We start from the raw sequence: 19,610 nt of genomic DNA on the forward strand, positions 1-19,610 counted from the left end.
GAAATCAATCTTTTTTATGTAACTAGTTCTAAGCCCGTGCAATATACAGTGTGTATTTGTTTCAAAAGTGATTTTTTTCATCAAATGAGAAGATTATATTTTTCCAAATGGTCGATTTTTTTTTAGATATTTATTTGAATCTGTACTGAAATTGTTTTTCAAATTTTTACTTTACGTCATGTCATTCACTCTCTTGTATGGTTTTCATTCGGTCAATTAAGATACAATATTACGTAGACGATGGAATTAGATTGTTAAAATCTTCAAATGTTTTTAGAAACCAAAAGCATACAAAATTAACAAAAAAAAAATGAGAAAAAACAAGGGAAATTCTCATTGGTAGCCCTTAACTTTTGTTACTTAGTTTTAGTAGCCTAAAAATAATAGAATTTTCAAATATGACCCTTAACTATGGTTTAACTAATTTTATAGCATTAATGCAACTTATTTAGGTTAATTTGAATTAATTGCTAACTATGGTTAACATAATATCTATTTTAGTTAAATACCCCCACATGAATCCGGGATGGTCCATCTTTATTCACATTATTGTCCTCACTCTTCAAAATTCTATTATTTTTAGGCTACCAAAACTAAGTAACAGGAGTTGAAGGCTACCAATGAGAATTTCCCAAAAAACAAATACTACTGAGTATATGGTAATTTGTATAAGCGCATGAGAATAGCATATGTACATACTCCAATTTGTATCAACCCCTTTTACATCTCGTGTATATCTTTCATCTCGCGAAACACTCTTTTGAGAGTATTTTCATTCATAATATTAACCAAAGTTATGAGTACAAAGAAAGAAAGAAAGGCGTACATTATAAATTCCATCTCCCTGGATAAAAAAGAAAGAAAGGAGTAGTTGTATATTTCACTCAACCCCATTATCATATCTTTCTTATTCTATAATTACTATTGATGAGACCATGATTAACAAAATACCAACTTATACGGAATATAATTTTGATTCAATAATTACCACCGTTCAAGATCACCAACACATCAAATACTATACACGAGAATTGCACATAGAATTACTTCAGAAAAATGGAAAATTGAATTGAAGAGGAAGTTATTCGATCTAGACATGATCCTTACCCGAAGTAAACTGGTCAAAATTATACACGAATTCGACACACACCGGACCCAAATTCAATTAGAACAAAATCAAACCGACATAAAATCGTTTTAAACACGATCTAGTTTGAATCGTAATCGAGATTGACCCGAACTGAAACCGATAAAGTTCGACTCGAAACAAATTATGACACGACTTCATCCGAACCGAAGTTGTCGAAGCGATCCGAATCGACCCGAGAAAAAAATTGACCGAAAAATAACCAATTTTGACGTGACATGAACAATTTATAACCTATCCATAACTAATAAGATGAACCGATTTGTCAGCCCTAATTAAAACGACTTTAATACTCTAGTAATGAGTTTATTGACCATTCAAGGTTTGGTTTTTTTTTTTTATTATTCAACTAGCCAATGCTGGACAAATTTACTAAAATAAAGCTGAAATTGATAAGTTAAATAAAATTAGAGATAATTAATTCAATGATTTGTTTGGTAGACTTAATTTTCTAAGGAGTTGACAATTGTGATATTATTATTTCACTAATTAATAAAACCAAGAAAGTAAAGATAGAATAAAATGGGAAATTTAAGGTACTTAAATTGAGAGAGTGCTCGAAATAATATTTTAATTGAAGTTCGTTTCAACACCTTAAATTGTAGCTCTTACCAAACAAATCTAATTCTTTCAAGCGATTAAAAATTATACTAACTCTTTATCATTTAAGATTCTTGAAATGGATTGTCAAACTTTGCCATCAAGAAAAAGGTAAAAAAATCAATGTTGACAAAACAATTTTGTTGGGGAAATTCTCTTGATAGCTCGAGGACCTCCTGTAGCAGAGTCGTAGGCTTGAAGTGTATGGTTCAATTCACATTAAGTTAGAATTCTAACCACTACTGAGCCATGTTAACCGTATAAGGATTGTACAGCTGCCACGTAACCTCTCAGTCAAGGCGAGAGTCTAGAGTATTACAGATTATAAAGTCTACTTGGGTGCACCTAAAACTAAATGCACAAAGTGATGCTTTTATGCCTATTGTGAACCCACTCACATTTTCCTCTCACATGCTCTTAGGGAAAATTTTGAGAAGGTGCGCCTTAAATGTTTTGGTAGAGGATTCAGACGCACCGATCCAAAGAGCTAGGGGACCACAGAGGTTAAGAGGGTAAGGAATGGTAGATTACTTTACTAAAGTGCTTCCTGATTGTAAAAACAAACTTTGCCATTAATCGTCCTATGAGAATTCTAAGGTGATACACCTATTGAGGATCACCATAGTGTTTTATTTATTTTATTTGTTTTTATTTCAATAAATACATTTTCTTATTTTTGTTAAATGATTTGTAATATTTGAAAATCTTTTTCTAAAATACATATATTTCTGTAAAAACAAAAACCCAAAAAATTAAAAACACTAATCCCCACCCTAATTAAGTTTGCATCCGACCTGGAACACCACCGTCGTGGCCGGAGATCGGCGAAAGAGAGGATGAGGGGTAGCTTTGGTGGTCGGCGAAGGGGGGAAGGGGAGGGGTAACTTCGAGGTCGGTGAAGGGGGAGAGGAGGAGGGGTGGCTTTGGTGGTCGAGGAAGGGGACGAGGGAGAGAGGAGGAGAGGGAAGGGGCGGTGGAGAGGGGAGATCGGGAAAGAGGGTCGGGGAAGGGTGTAGACACCTAATTTGTGTCTCCCCTTTGGGATGATGACGATACCATTATCCTTGTTAGGCGATTGGAGTAACTCTAAGCGGAAATCCCAATTGCTAAGAACACCTCCAAGATCCAATATCCAAAATCCAATCTTCGAGACCGTTCCCCTCCCGGAACTCGGTACAAAATACAACTTCCAAAATCCAATTTCAAAATCCAAGTTCAATCTCAATTAATATACCATCCCATTGGTTTTACTAGGCATTTTCCACTCAAAATCATATAAGGCAAGTCAAATTCGGGCGCCGACCCACAAAACCGAGCATGCCGGGCCCCGTCCCGTAAAACCGGAATTCAAAAACCCGAGAAAGGTTTGTTTTTAGACGCAAATTCAAGCCTTAACCTCCAAGCAAACACTACGTGCCAAACATCGTACTATTCGTACGAAGGTACACCCATACAAGACAAATCAAGGACGGCATCTTTCCGTCCTTTTTGGCGGCATTCAGCCCACGTCAGCAGCGCCCAGCGCTGGCCTAGCGCCAGGTGTTGGCATGTGCTGGCGTTTTGCACCATTTCCCTCCTATAAATACCCCTCATTTCCATCGAAAAAAGAGGGGGCACAACACATACAACGTTGTAATTTCGACATTACTCCTCATAATACAAACTTCAAAACTCTTCAAAAACACATACAAAAATTCCAAAATTCAAGAGCAATTGGGAGCTCGTGCCTAAGCCTAACTAGGTAAATTCGAATCCCATTTCAATCAATCATGCTATTTTGATTTCAAATGATTAGCAAGTTGGTGTTTTTTGCCATAAAAAACACCACTTGCAACAATCATACATGCTTTTTCAAAAATACAAACTTTTTCAAAATACAAAAAACAAATTTTCAAGATTCAAGGATGTTCAAAGTTGTTTGCATTCATCTCTTTGAACTAGAATCACCTTCAAGTGTGGAGTAATCAAAGATGACACCTTTTAGCATTTAAAGGTTTAGTCTTTTTGAGATTCAAGACTCCATTTTTTCAATATACAAGTTTAAGTTTTCAAATTTCAAAGATCCCACCATGTTTAGGGTTGTTCATAACTACCTCTCTAAACTAGGATCATTTCAAGTTCAAATTTCAATCATTCCAAGTTCAAGTTTCAATCTTTTCAAGTTCAAACCTTTCAATATTCAAGCTTACAATTCCAAGTTCCATATGCAAAATCTAGGACATTTGGGTTGAGCAACCCCTCCCAATTAAGTTGAGATTTTTGGCTTTGACTTCGTGTCGGGCGCACTTATTTTTAAGGAGCCGCTTGGCGTTCGAATCTCATGTGCCCAAGTACAAATTTCAATTATGCACCTTTCAATATCGCAATTTCAATATCGCACTTTCAATTCCGCACCTTACTTGCCTAGTCCATTTCTAGGCAATGTGGACCTACTCCCTAGTCCTTTTCTAGGGGGTCTTGTATTTACTAATTCCGCACTTTATTTAGTATTGTGATGTTGCTTTATGTGCTTTATCGCTTTCATCACCAAACCTGCTAAATACAACAAAATACAAAGGTTACATCACGCTTAACGAAGATATTTTTGGACAAACCGGCCTTAGGTTCCTTAAATCAATCTTTAAAGCAAAGTGACCACCGTACAATTAGAAATTCTATTTTGTTCTAATTTTCAAACCCACTTAGTGTAATCTTAGGGTTTATTTTCGAAACAATGTTGTGCCAACGTACTTGAATATTTCTAAAGCTCGCCGAATAAGCATTTTCGTTCCCGAGCCCGGATCTCACCCATCCGTTTCAAGGATTCAAGGCCTTATCCGAAAATAGAGTCATTTTGCGGTCTTCCCAAACGGGACCTAAAATAAGTTTGGTGGCGACTCCTTCGAGGTGCAAAAACAATTCAACGGTTCTCTAAACGAACCGCCGCGTGCCAAACCCCCCATTGTAGGAAATGGGAAAAAGCACCGAAAAACCCCCTACAAAGGGAAACAGTGAGAAAGGAAGGGCGGAGATTTGGTGGTCGGCTAAAGGGGAGAGAGAAGGTGCGGTGGCTGGTGGTCTGGGTAGTCGAATAAATGGGAGAGAGAAGGGGCGGAGATTGGGTGGTCGCTTAAGGGAGGGAGAGGCGGGACGACGGATGGTGATCGGGGAAGACGACGGTGAAGATCGAAGGCGTAGGCGGTGGGGGTGGTCGAGAAGTCGAAGAACAAAATCAATAGTTAACAATTATCTTTTGTACAAATTGAACAAGTAAGGAGCTGGAGGAGTTGGAAGATACATCTCCAATAGAGATTTGGGTCCCCAAGGTCCTGGGTTTGATACCCATCTACAACAAAACTTAATCTTTTGTTTTACACCCAAAATGTTACGTGTTCTTACTTTTTTAGTTTTGTTTGATATTGGTATTTGACGCTTTAAACTTAATTTCAATAGTTTTAATTTTATTTTTATTATCATACTTTTTCTGATTATCTTATGACTTATTATTAATTACTATGGAGAAAATTTCCCACAATTATTCATGAGCTGCAACCACCACAAGTAGAATCAATAAAAACCTTGAAATGGGCCAAGAACTTTAACGGATTGGAATAAATCTAGATTGAATTTTCAAAGACAACTCAAAGAAATTCATTCAACAACTCCAATTTTGAATTTGAACAAAGAAATACATTCAACAACTCCAACTTTCAATTTGAACAAAAAAAATTGATTTTAAAACTCCAATTTTGAATAATAGACCCGGAAAAATCTCTGAGTTCTAATTTAAAGCATGACTTTTATTCATTTAAGATCAACTATTATTCATTTAATCTCCACTTTTATTCATTTAAGATCAACTATTTTTGTTAATTTAAGCTCCACTCTTGTTCATTCAAGTTCCACGTTTACTCATTTAAGCTTCGCTTTTGTATATTTAAAACCCAACATTTATTCATTGAAACTCACCGTTTATTCATTTTCCCCATAATAAACGTGGTAATTATTGAAAAAAAAGTAATACGTATAAAACTTGAAAATGAATAAACGGTGAGCTTCGATGAAAAAAAATGAGTTTTAAATAAATAAAAGTGAAGCTTAAATCTTTAATTATATGTTCTTAATCGTTACATTTCATTTAATTCCTAGAGGTGTGATCATGAGTGTTTCAAAGGTTGGTAACTCCCAAATAACATTTTGTTCATTACCAGAACAAAAAAATAAAGTTTGAATCTAGCCAACTATGTCATTGGTCATTACAACATATTGAAAATGAATAAGAAATTGAAAATGAATAAACAGTAAGATGAATGAATAAAAATTAAAACGTATAAAACTTGAAAATGAATAACCGATGAGCTTAGATGAATAAAAGTTGAGTTTGAAATATATGAAAGTGGAGCTTAAACCTTTAACTAAATGTTATTAATTGTTACATTTCATTTGATTACTAGAGGTGTGACCATGGGTGTTTCTTTTAAAAATAGTTATTTTTAATCAAAAACAACTTAAACAATAACATATGACTTTGTGTGATTTGAAATCTCTTTTAAATTTTTTGATTAAATTATTATAATGGTAGAAAACGAATAGATCCAAAGGTTGGTATTTCCAAATAACTTTTTGTTCATTGCCAGAACAAAAAAATAAAGTTTGGATCAAACCAACTACGCCATTGGTCATTACCACATATTGAACATGTATAAAAACTGGAGAATGAACAAACGGTTAGCTGAATGAATAAAAAGTAATACATATAAAACTTGAAAATGAATAAACGGTGAGCTTCGATGAATAAAAGTTGAGTTTTAAATATATAAAAGTGAAGCTTAAATCTTTACCTATATGTTCTTAATCGTTACATTTCATTTAATTCCTAGAGGTGTGAACATGGGTGTTTCAAAGGTTGGTAACTCCCAAATAACATTTTGTTCATTACCAGAACAAAAAAAATAAAGTTTGCATCTAACAAACTACGTCATTGGTCATTACCACATATTGAAAACAAATAAAAACTTGAAAATGAATAAACAGTGAGATAAATGAATAAAATTAAAACTTATTACCAGAACAAAAAAAAAAAAAGTTTGCATCTAGCCAACTACGTCGTTGGTTATTACCACATATTGAAAATAAATAAACAGTGAGCTGAATGAATAAAAATTAAAACGCATAAACCTTGAAAATGAATAAACGATAAGTTTCGAAGTATAAAAGTTGAGTTTTAAATATATAAAAGTGAAGCTTAAATCTTTAACTAAATTCTCTTAATCATTACATTTCATTTGATTACTAGAAGTGTGACCATGGGTGTTTCTTTCAAAAATATTTATTTTAATCAAAAACAACTTAAACATAACATATGACTTTGTGTGATTTGAAATCTCCTTTACCTTTTTTTAATTTGATTATTATAATGGAAGAAAACGAAAAGATCTAGAGGTTATAACATCAAAAAATGATGGTGGGAAAATGTGGTAATGACCAATGGCGTAGTTGGCTAGATGCAAACATTTTTTTTTGTATTCTGGTAATAACCAATGGCGTAGTTGGCTAGATGCAAACTGTATTTTTTGGTTCTAGTATTAACCAATGACGTAGTTGGCTAGTTGCTAATTGTATTTTTTTGTAATAACCAGAACACAAAAATAAAGTTTGCATGTAGCCAACTAAACCATTGGTCATTACCACATATTGAAAATGAATAAAATTTGAAAACAAATAAACGGCGAGCTAAATGAATAAAAATGTATAAAACTTGAAAATGAATAAACGGTGAGCTTCAATGAATAAAACTTGAGTTTTAAATATTTAAAATTGAATCTTAAAGGAATAAACCGGCTAGTTAAAATAAATTATCCTTAAATTAGTTTTAAAGTAAAATTTTATACATTTATTTAATTTAATTCAAGATTTTTCGTTATAAATATTAAATACTATTCGAAATTTTTTAATAAGTAACATAATTTTTATTTCAATTATAAGATATTGAATAATAATACACTAGTTTTAAAATTATAACATCAAAAATTGATTATGGGAAAGTGTGGTAATGACCAATGACGTAGGTGTCTAGATGCAAACTGTATTTTTGTGTTATGGTAATAACCAATGGCGTAGTTGGCTAGATGCAAACTGTATTTTTGTGTTATGGTAATAACCAGTGGCGTAGTTGGCTAGTTGCAAACTGTGTTTTTTTTTTTTTTTGTAATAACCAGAACACAAAAATAAAGTTTTCATATAGCCAACTAAGCCATTGGTCATTACTACATATTGAAAATGAATAAAAACTTGAAAATAAATAAACGGCGAGCTAAATGAATAAAAATGTATAAAACTTGAAAATGAATAAACGGTGAGCTTCAATGAATAAAACTTGAGTTTTTAATATTTAAAATTGAATCTTAAATGAGTAAATCGAGCTAGTTAAAATAAATGACCCTTAAATTACTTTTAAAGAAAAAATTTATACATTTATTTAATTTAATTCAAGATTTTATGATATACGTATTAAAAATTATTCATAAATTTTTAATAAGTAACAAATTTTTTATTTCAATTATAAGATATTGAATAATATTAAACTAGTTTTGAAATTATTACATTTAAAAATGAATATTGGAAAGTGTGGTAATGACCAATGGCGTAGTTGGCTAGATGCAAACTGTATTTTTGTATTTTGGTAATAACCAATGGCGTAGTTGGCTAGTAGCAAATTGTATTTTTTTTTTTTTTTTTTTTTTTGTAATAAACATAACACAAAAATAAAGTTTGCATATAGCCAAATAAGCCATTGGTCATTACCACATATTGATAATGAATAAAAACTTGAAAATAAATAAACGATGAGCTAAATGAATAAAAATGTATAAACTTGAAAATAAATAAGCAGTGAGCTTCAATGAATAAAACTTGAGTTTTAATATTTAAAATTGAATCTTAAATGAGTAAATCGAGCTAGTTAAAATAAATGATCCTTAAATTACTTTGAAAGCAAATTTTATACATTTATTTAATTTAATTCAAGATTTTTTGATGTAAATAATAAAAACTATTCATAAATTAAATATACATATATAAAGGAGGCATATTTGCTGAAATATTAGAGTGCCACCTAGGATTACTAATGGTTTCGGCCAATGAAAAAGAAGATTTCTACTTTATTTTTGAATTAAAAAATCGATGGCCACGTAGATATTTTAATTAATTTATTTATTATTAATATATACAACTCCATCTAAAATAAAACACTCTAATAATTAAAAAATAAATCTAAAATAAAATTCATCCAAAATCAAACACTAATAATCTAAAATAAAATAAATAAGATTCAATTTTAAATCAAAATTAAGCCAATATTAGAGCGCCACGTATGAAATCTAATGGTTTCTACCAACGAAAAATAAGATTTCAAAATTAATTTTGAATTAAAAAAGTAGAGTGGCCACGTAGGTAAATAATTAAGTGTCACGTTGATATTTTTATTAATTAATTATTAATATTATGCATATACAATTTCATCCAAAAACAAAAACTCTCATAATTTTTTTTTAAAATCTAAAATGAAATTCAATGCAAAATCAAAAACTAATCTAATTGGTATATACATAGGAGTTTTATTTAAACATAAAAATTTAATAGAATCCGTGCATCGCACGGGCTAAAATCTAGTATTTAATAAGTAAAAAATTCTTTTATTTCAATTATAAGATATTGAATAATATTAAACTAGCTTTAAAATTATAGCATCAAAAAATAATTATGGGAAAGTGTGGTAATGACCAATGGCGTAGTTGGCTAAATTCAAACTGTATTTTTGTGTTATGGTAATAACCAATGGCGTAGTTGGCTAGATGCAAACTTTACTTTTGTATTTTGGTAATAACCAATGGCCGGCGTAGTTTGCTAGTAGCAAACTGTAATTTTTTTTTTTTTGTAATATCAAGAACACACAAATAAAGTTTGCATATGGCCAACTAAGCCATTGGTCATTACCCGCATATTGAAAATGAATAAAAACTTGAAAATGAATAAACTGTGAGCTAAATGAATAAAAATGTATAAAACTTGAAAATGAATAAACAGTGAGCTTCAATGAATAAAACTTGAGTTTTAAATATTTAAAATTGAATCTTAAATGAGTAAATCGAGCTAGTTAAAATAAATGATCCTTAAATTAATTGTAAAGCAAATTTGATACATTTATTTAATTTTATTCAAGATTTTTCGATATACATATTAAAAAGTATTCATAAATTTTTAATAAGTAACAAATTTTTTATTTCAATTATAAGATATTGAATAATATTAAACTAGTTTTGAAATTATTACATTTAAAAATGATTATGGGAAAGTGTAGTAATGACCAATGGCGTAGTTGGCTAGATGCAAACTTAATTTTTGTGTTCTGGTAATAACCAATGGCGTAGTTGGCTAGATGCAAACTGAATTTTTGTGTTCTTGCAATAACTAATGGCGTAGTTCGCTAGTTGCAAATTGTATTTTTTTTTTGTAAGAACCAGAACACAAAATAAAGTTTTCATATAGCCAACTAAGCCATGGTCATTACCACATATTGAAAATGAATAATAACTTGAAAATACATAAACGGTGAGATAAATGAATACTGTAGACACCTACTTTTGTCCCCATTCCCGAAATGGAAGGTTCGATGATGAAAACATAAATCTCCACTTGACAACGCATCTCCTATAAAATAACGAATCTCAATTCCCCTTTTCATTTCACCCGAAACCTGCTATTTATAGAAACCTGCTATTTATGGAAACCTGCTAAAAAAAGTAAATGCCGTAATGGGTAGTTGTTAAAAGTGGAAAGTCATAAAAGATAGAAACCTGTCAGAATTAGGTGTTGCACTCCAACATAAATCCTAAATGAGATAGAGATTATGAGAGAATCCTATTCATAATATGATTCGAAAATAAGAGTCACGTATTAATTAAAATCCTAACGAGCCTAGAGTTCGTAACGGGTCCAGACGCATCCCGTCACAAGGTTAATACGCACCAAAAGACTCAATTAAATCTCAAATACTCCGGATTCTAGGAATCCGAATCTGGCTAAGAAGAACAGCCCAGATCCTATTTTCAACGCCTGGCTCTGGGCGCTGAAAATACCTGGTACGTGTTTTTTCCTAATTCTTCGTGGGTTAGAGTTCTACAATTCTATCTTTCCACGAACTCTTTTCTATAAATAGGGCCTTAAGTTCGACGTGAAGAGGACAACACACAACAATTATTATTTTGAGTATTGACTCCAACCCCTAAGCCTAAGCCTCACGCTGCGAAATTGATCACGCGTTCTGTCGCAATCGATCCATAAATCGAACAGAACGGATACTGTCCCATAACTTGAGATTCGTTAAATAAAAGGAGAAATAGCAAAGTCAAAGTGGTTAGTTTTCTGAGAACCGTGACGTACCTCTCAAGGGTGCGTCGTAATGTATCCCTTTTCTATGATTTAATTGCTTTCCTCGCCCTTTTATGAACTGTTAAACTAACTAAATCTTATTGTTCGATCACGCCTAATAAATATGATATTTTTGGGAAATTGGATTATCATGCTAGGTCCCTTAAAACAATCTAAATCAGATAATCCCGTTCGATCTAGTACTATATGTTGCATATTGCTAAAATCGACTCAGATTAGTTTAATAGTTAACGCATGTCCCTTCAATTATTTATGCTGAGCTAGTAAGGATATCCTGCCTCTGGAGTTATCAAAGAGCGAGTACTCCTCTCGGTAGTTACAGTCCCCCGAACCCTCAATCTCTACCCTGTGGGTGTACATTGAGCGATCCCCACCACCAGGGATCACAAGGGAACCTACGGCCGTCGTGGTCAAACATAATTGCACTCCCTTTATGTCACGATAACCGGGTTTTGTCAGTTTTTCTCATTGTCGTTAAAAATTGAATGGCGACTCCTATATTACTAGTCAATTGGGTGTAAACTCACAGGAAATCCAATTACACTTGATTTGACAAAAAGAAGCGTCACACCCACGAGGGACGAGGTCACGCATTAGCCTCGTGCTTTTTCGACCCCCTCACAGTGGCGACTCCACTGGGGATAGTGAAGGAAATACTCGTGCTTGTAGGTAATCAAAATAGCCGAAGGGTGAAACGATCCTACCCCACGTTTATTTCCCCATCAAGTTGGGACGACCTGAAAATCAGCATATTAATGTGAACGGGCAGAACCGCATAACGAATCTTGGCTCCCTTGATGTTTCATCTCGGGAGTTGGGACTAAGGATACCCATCGCCAACCGGGGGGTGCATACGCTTCGAATGTTGTCCACTCGGCACTTTCGCTAGTAGTACACCCGTCCCAAACCCAATCGCTCGCCCACTAGGTCCCTCTCGCCTGCATGCCCCCTTGGCTTGCACTTGCGGGTTGGCCTTCTGGGATGAAATTCGTCTGTTGAAAGCACTACCCCGACCGGGGCATGTGGTGGATCTGCGATAGAAGCGGTACCGAGCCAGGCGCAAATAACTACCCATAGAAGCCTATCATAAACTACATGACATATTATTATTGCCTCATAATGGAATGTTAGTTATGTGTAGCGAAATATATGATCGTGTGTGACAAACTATCCTAGAAAAACCAACGGCCTTAAAAATTGCCCAAACATTCATAAACCAATTTGCCAAAGAGTTATACCGAAATACGTGTTCCGCAAACCCGAACGATCGCCAAAAAAATAAGCGACGCTCGGGATGGCCTGTAACGAATCCCGCACAAACGCTGCACGACGCGTAAAGGACGTTATTAGGCAAGCACGCAAAATCGAAGTCGCATAAACAAAATTAGACGCAAACAGAAAACGAGAACCAGCTAGGGACGCATTTTCAACGCCCCTGGCTGGGCGCCAGAATTTCTCACGCCCGACGCTGGGCGCTGAAGTTGCTGTTTGGCCTTCTGGTCAGGCGCAGCAGCCTCGGTGCCCGCGAAAAAGAAAACACGTAGCTAAAAAAACCGTTCGTAAAAAAATTGCTGCGAGGTCGTAAGAAAAGCACTCGATTCTAAAAGCGACTCATAAAAAAGAATAACTCTTTGCGTCCACTAGTGGAAAAAATACCTGTTGAGGGGGGCATTTTGGGTTTATTGAGGCGAACAAGGCCCGCTGCGACAGACGTAGCTTCAACAGCTCAGTGATCTGTTGAGGCGGGCTTTGTTCGCCTCAACAGGTGATCTGTTGTGGGGGGCTTTCAAAAGCCCGCCTCAACAACCTCTACAAAAACGCGAAAAATAAGGACCTGTTGAGGGGGGCATTTAAGAAGCCCGCCTCAACAGCCTCCTCTGTTGAGGCTCACTTCTTAAATGCCCCCCTCAACAGGTCCTTATTTTTGCGCCATAAATTCATATGTTGTTGAGGCGTACATTAAAAGCCCCCTTCAACAACATTAATTTTCTTTTTCCCAAATTCTTTTAAAATATAAAATAGGTGGCAATAACCAAATCTATATATATACACCATTGAGTATTGAAACCTGTACACCAATCAACACCAGAATAGCAAAGGTATGAATCTGCTTATTTTTTATTAATAAATCATTAAATTAACTTCATTTATATTAACCCAATAGAGAAAAGCGTATAGTACGTACGTTTACAATTTTTAAACACCTAGCTAGCTAGTCTAACAAATTAAAACTAATATTAACAAATAAAGACAAAAGGCTAGAGAGCTAGTCTAACAAATTTCTCTAATCTGGCCACTTAGCTCCCTTTAGATCATGCATTACAAACCTTAATTAAGGCCGTGTTGACTTTCTTCCAATCGACTCGATCCCTGCAAGATGGAAGGAAAATATATGAGTACCAAAGTTTACACTAACGATATTATCTTTACATTCCATTGGATCATAAAAAGATATAGTTGCAGACTATAGAGATAATTAAATTGTTCAAAACCATGCAGCTAAACTGTACTTCTAATTGCTCTGTGAGCATTAAAGTGTCCACGAAAGCTGATGCCTGTCAAACCATGATTAGTTGGTTAATTTGAATATGTCGTGGTTTGTAAATCTAGGGCCCCCAAGTGAAGCCCTTCCTTAACGTAGACGGCAAACAAATAATACTGCTAGCTTCCTGATACTATTACGTTTAAAGGTCTCATTCATTCGAGGTTCGTACATTCAGAAAACTTAAAGTGACTAACAGATAATCTATCAACCAAAATTTGATGATGATATATATGAAACCCGAAGTTTCTCATACTTCCTTGGACTGACTGTGCTGTGAAATCGCTGTCAGTATTAGATAAAAAATCTGAACACAATTAGTTATTCAGAAACATACATGATCAGTAGATCAATGATTTTGGCGGAAACTGTCTTCATACCTAATCCAAATTATTGGAAGAGTATGAGAATACTAATCTTTATATAAATGTATATTTGATTACAAAGTGAGAGTGTACTGACAGCTAATCAGAATACTAATTTGTATTAAACAACTAATCAGAGTGTACTGTTAGGAGAATGTTGTTTTCAGAGATAAGTTCCAACATTAGTTTCTAGTCTAATAAACTACTCTAGATGGATTCTGCACTTAGCTAGCTGAATACAGTAATCCTGCAGACCAATGTCCAATAGTTCGACATCGGATACGTGTACGTGTTCTACTGTTAAGCATGGAAAATGACAGCAATTTCAATGAGATTTATGACCTAAGAGTGCATGTTATAGCATCAGCTGAAAGATTATGTGAATTCATGGAAAATAGGAAAGCGAGGAAGAGAATAGAGTTAATTACATGAAATAGTGGAAGAAAAGAACATATATAAAATATTACCGTTATTGTGCCCCCCACATAACATTTTCATCTATTTTCCTATTTTCCAGGTGGTAAAAAACAATTTTTTTAAAAAAATTAGGTGGTAAAATACAAGTTTTAGTTTTTTAGGTGGTAAAAAAAAATTTATCCAAGACAATAACGAGCTAAGTAAATAGATTCCCCACTGTAACAACAATATGTTCTAGCTAGTTCTAATCAGGAAGCTAAAGTGTCCTTACCTTGATGTCTGGATGAGTTAAAATATACACTCCAAGAGATGGATCTAGAGTGAAACCATTAACACCGCTTCCAGTACTCAAAACAAGCTGTAAAAACAACAAAAACTGCCATGTTTTAACCACCTCAATTTAAACAAAGAAATAAATGAGAAAAAGAAAGAAAACAGGAGGAGGCTGCCATATAATTTGATTTCTACAATTTTGCAAATTCAAACAGATAAAACAATTCAACACAATGACGGACCAAGCAAGTACGAAGGAAACAGTTAGCACACAAAATGATAATATTTTTTTTTCCTTGCTTTGCTGCTATAGTTTACCAATCTGCTATACTTAGCACCAGAATACGTGGGCATCACCGGCAGTATATCTTGAGATCAGCTGAGGCAACATAACCTCACTCACAATAGACAACATTAATGTCCTAAATCACAGGTTTCGATTAGAAAGAACTAGCTGTTTACTGCAAAGGAAACTTCAACAAACACACAGAATAATTTCCTTCAATAAATGTAAGAGCAAACCCATTTTCTGCACTATAGTTCTCAAGCAGCAGAAAACACTAGCGCTCTGAAATACACAAGTCCAACATGAATACACTTAATCACATCATACAAATAACGATCTGCTTTCTGCAATACGTCCAAAGTTTTAACAAAACCTAGAAAACGGATCGAAGAAGAAACTACTTCGATTTTATCAGATCGAAACAACAGCAACACATCATCATATACCATCCCAAAGAAACCCCTTGACGTCTTTCCACATCATACACCATTCAGACTTCAATACCAGCATTATTAAGGCAGAACCTTGATAAATAATGCTATTCAGGAATATAAATAAGGCAAAATGAAAGAGCACGTTTATACATCACTGCTCAATCTGAACTTATCGAAAAATGGGTTATAGTAGTGTTAAGTTAAACTGAACTTATTGGAATTCAACTGAGAAAAAGTGAAATTCTAAAGAAAAATAAATAAAAATAAAACATGGGATAACATTATTATTGGTGACATTAAGATTTCATTAAATTGTTACATTTAGTTCCTGTGAATATATATTAGTAGGAGTAGTACTGTAGTAATATATAGGTCTCTAGTCTCTAGTAGTATATTAGTAGGAATAGTACTGTAGTAATATTTAGATTTCATTAAATTGTTCATTTGGCCAGAGACACGACTCTGATTTGTAAACAATAGCAAAAGGCTAGACCTTGCAGTATCTCGTCCTCACTCCTCAGCCTATCAAGTCTAAATCAGAAACCTTAAATCAACAAAATAAGGCTAGTGTAAACATATAATTCCATCTAGAAGAAGCATGTTAATTAGAAGATTAAAGAATATCCTTAACCAAACACAAGAATGCAAACATAGAGGCAATTTTGAAGATCTTCACAACCATCGGTGATACCCTCCCCGCCTGAACCAAATAGAAAAAGGACTCAACGACCAGACAACCCATAATAGTATAATACTCAATGTGAGCACGACAAATAGAACAACCTAGTAATGGCTATGAAAGCTGCAACATACATGAATCTCTAAAAAGCAGTAATGGCTATGAAAAGGACTAACTTGAAATTCGGGATTGAAGCCTATACCAATCAACAACAACTTCTGGTCAAATCTGTTCAAAAGAGTAACTTATCATATGTGCCAACTAGAACTTGATGCATTGGAGCAACTATAAGTTCAAACGTGAAAGCAACAAAATATGTATTGCTAGAAACAATAGGCTAGTAAAACACTCAACAGACCACCAAATATATAAGGAACAAACTCGCAATTTGTAACAAAAAGTTAAAACGGACAAAAATAAAAAAAACAAGATAAAACCATGGATTCAAATTTCAAAATGGGCAAGTCGACAAGAAATTCCAAGTTAATATCCAATATTGATCAATGTCACACACACGAACAACAAAAGTCTAATCTCACACAAGTTGACAACTCCACAACCAGGATTACAAAAAACAATCAGATAATCTACATAACGTACCTCAGAGCCATGCTCCATATGGAACGTCTCTTGTACTCCACCAGACACTATGATACAACTGTAACCTGAAGCCAGACGAGATTTAAAATTCTTTCTAGTTGCTGGAGATAGACCCAACCATGTCCATAATTTCTTCTTTTTTTTCATTATTTTAAATTGCCAACAGGTTGTTGAATTTGTAAGAGGAATATGGACATAAAGGATAAAAGAAAGGTTGTCCATAGACCAGTCAATTGAGTTTACCAGGTGTGGTTCTAGTTGGGTCACGGTTTTTAACGGGTCAGGGAAAATAACACACATCACTAACCCATAGTTTCAATTTCAAGTCAACCCACCTATTGAAAGGAGCTCAGAGGCCCATTTCTAATGTCAAACCCTATACAGTCTTCCTACAGCATTTGCTGATTTCATGTTATGATTTTTTACAAATTTTCTAGTATATGTTGCAGTTCTCTTTTTGTTGTTTTATGCAAAAGACTAACACTCTAACAGTGTATAAGACTATTGTCCATGTCTTAGTGGTCCTAGAGAATGACCTAGGGATCAAATAATCAATACACTTTCATGCCTAAATTCGAACAAAAATGATTGAGCACAGGAAGAGAGAGAAGGGAATGAGATGAGAGAGGAAAGGTAGATGGTCTGATGGTTGGCAGCAGAGGAGGCGATCGCATGCAAGGTTGGCGGCGCCAGGCATAGGTAAGGGTGGCGGCAACAGGCACGGCGCCATGCACAGGTAAGGGTGGCGGCAACAAGCACAGCGGTGGGAGGCTGCAGTTGTGGGCCTGGTGGTAATGTGGGAAATAGCATGACAATGCCAAAGTTGGGGTTTCAGAGATGTTATGTGTAGATAAAACCCAACTGTGGCATAAACCAGTATAGGTAGCATGATAATACCAGTATAGCTTTCACATGACAATGCTATCTACGCTGGTTTATGTTTATCTACACATAAACATCTCTGAAGGGAAAACAAAGTTCACAGAGAGCAGTTGGTTAAACCTTATATGACAACTCCAAATGAGGTTCAGTGTTGCACTTAAACAAACATTCAAAATTATACATCATTGAAGACTACTTGTTCCTCCCCCCCCCAACTCCAAATCCAGCAATACAGCATACCTAATATCCCGAATGGACCATAACAACCATCTTAAAGTGTACATAAGTGGTTAAGGAACAAAATCAATGAAAAGTCAAAACCTTCTCTTTTCTGTATGAAATCTAATATACTCTAGACTGGTAGGATTACAAAACTTTCCTGGCAGCATCAGTTCTAGTCAATGATCACCTTATTCTGAACATATACAAGCACATAAGTTCATAACCACTAAGAATGACTTTGTTTGTCAACGCGGGTCACGCAAGTGAAATTCATATCCGATAATGATCAATCTCACGCAAACGAACAACAAAACCGCTAACTCGCTGACACAAACTATCAAATACTCATCAGACAGATTAACATCAAAACAACAATCCTAAACCCAAAATAATGGACAAACAAAGTTTGAAATAGAAGATTGAAACAAGTAGAGTAGTTTGAGGAGTGTTACCCAAAGGGAGACGATAGTATCAAGAACCCAACCGAGTTGGCCAATGAAAGTAAGATAAGTCAATCCCACAACTACCATCATCTCATCATACAAAAAAAGCAGTAATAAAAGAAGACCCCATCCACCCAATCCCCATCCCCGGCCAGAACAAAAACAAAAAAGAATCAATTATAAACTAACAATTGAACTAGAAAACCACAAATATCAAACCCTAATTTGTAAATTCATCCAATATTGGAACATTAGCCTAAACTTTCTGCATAATCAACTCATTATGCTCAACTAATTGAAGGGAAACTGAATTTTAAGACCAAGCAAAACAAGAATCAATTAAAAGCTCACCTTGACAGATTGCGTCACTGTGTGAAACAGAGTCAACCGAGATAGGGAAGACGACGGTCGGGGGCGACTACTATGGAAGAGGAGGCGAGGAAGGTGGTGGTGGTGGTGGAGGCGCGCGGTGAGGAGCGGTGCGAACTCGCCTGCAGATTGCACTAGAAGCGTACTTGCTTTGTTTGAATATAGAGATTTGAAGGGATTGTTTTATCGGTTTGGCGATGAGAAGCTATGTTTTTATTGTTTTAAATTTCGTGAATATTGGTTGAAGCGAACAAAACAAAGCCCGCCCCTTTAGACTAGTATCTATTGAGGCGGGCAATATAAAGCCCCCTCCAACAAGTTCTATTGAAGCGAACTCTAAAAAAGCCCGCCCCAACCTGTTAGTAAATTTTTTGACCCGTGTTGACTAAGTGGTTGTTGAGGCCCACTTATATATGCCCCCCTCAACAAGGGGGCTACAACAGGGGTTTTTTCCACTAGTGGTCGTTGTTAGGCCTCCTACGACGACAATGCTCAGCACCAAAACCGAACATGCTAATAATTATGAATGTCACACGGGCAAGTGTTTCGAAAATCCAAAGAATGACCAAAAGAAAGAACTAAAAAGTGTACCAACAAAAGAAAGAGTGAAAAACCAATAGAGAGAGTCAAAGTCTAGACTAAGTAATGCTTGAAACTTTGGGGCCTAAACTTTAGCTTATCTTATGCATAGGACTGGTCCTGCCACTTGGTGCCGATCGGGAAATCAAAGGTTAGTACGTCTCGAAGATACATCGCCAACACCAGGTTTAGTGACTCCAAGCTCCGTCCGTCATCCCTCATTTCAAGGATCTCCGCTTCCCCAACCTCGATTCGCACCCTCAAACATGTCCATCGAAGAACTGCGGGACCAGATGGCTCAAATGACCCAACTCATGGGCCAACTGAAAATGGAAAACGAAGC

The 19,610-nt window shown here is 34.9% G+C and overlaps 1 long non-coding RNA gene across 1 annotated transcript; it reads right to left on the reverse strand.

The window, feature by feature from the left end:
- Positions 1-13,287: 13,287 nt before the first annotated feature.
- Positions 13,288-19,144, reverse strand: LOC130461243 (uncharacterized). The gene is made up of 4 exons (XR_008921655.1): positions 18,671-19,144; positions 16,773-16,837; positions 14,772-14,858; positions 13,288-13,546 (listed from the first exon to the last, which is right to left on the reverse strand). It is a non-coding gene; the product is annotated as an uncharacterized lncRNA (long non-coding RNA).
- Positions 19,145-19,610: the final 466 nt, after the last annotated feature.

This window comes from Spinacia oleracea, chromosome 5 (genome assembly GCF_020520425.1).
Source record: "Spinacia oleracea cultivar Varoflay chromosome 5, BTI_SOV_V1, whole genome shotgun sequence".
NCBI classification, from domain to species: Eukaryota; Viridiplantae; Streptophyta; class Magnoliopsida; order Caryophyllales; family Amaranthaceae; genus Spinacia; species Spinacia oleracea.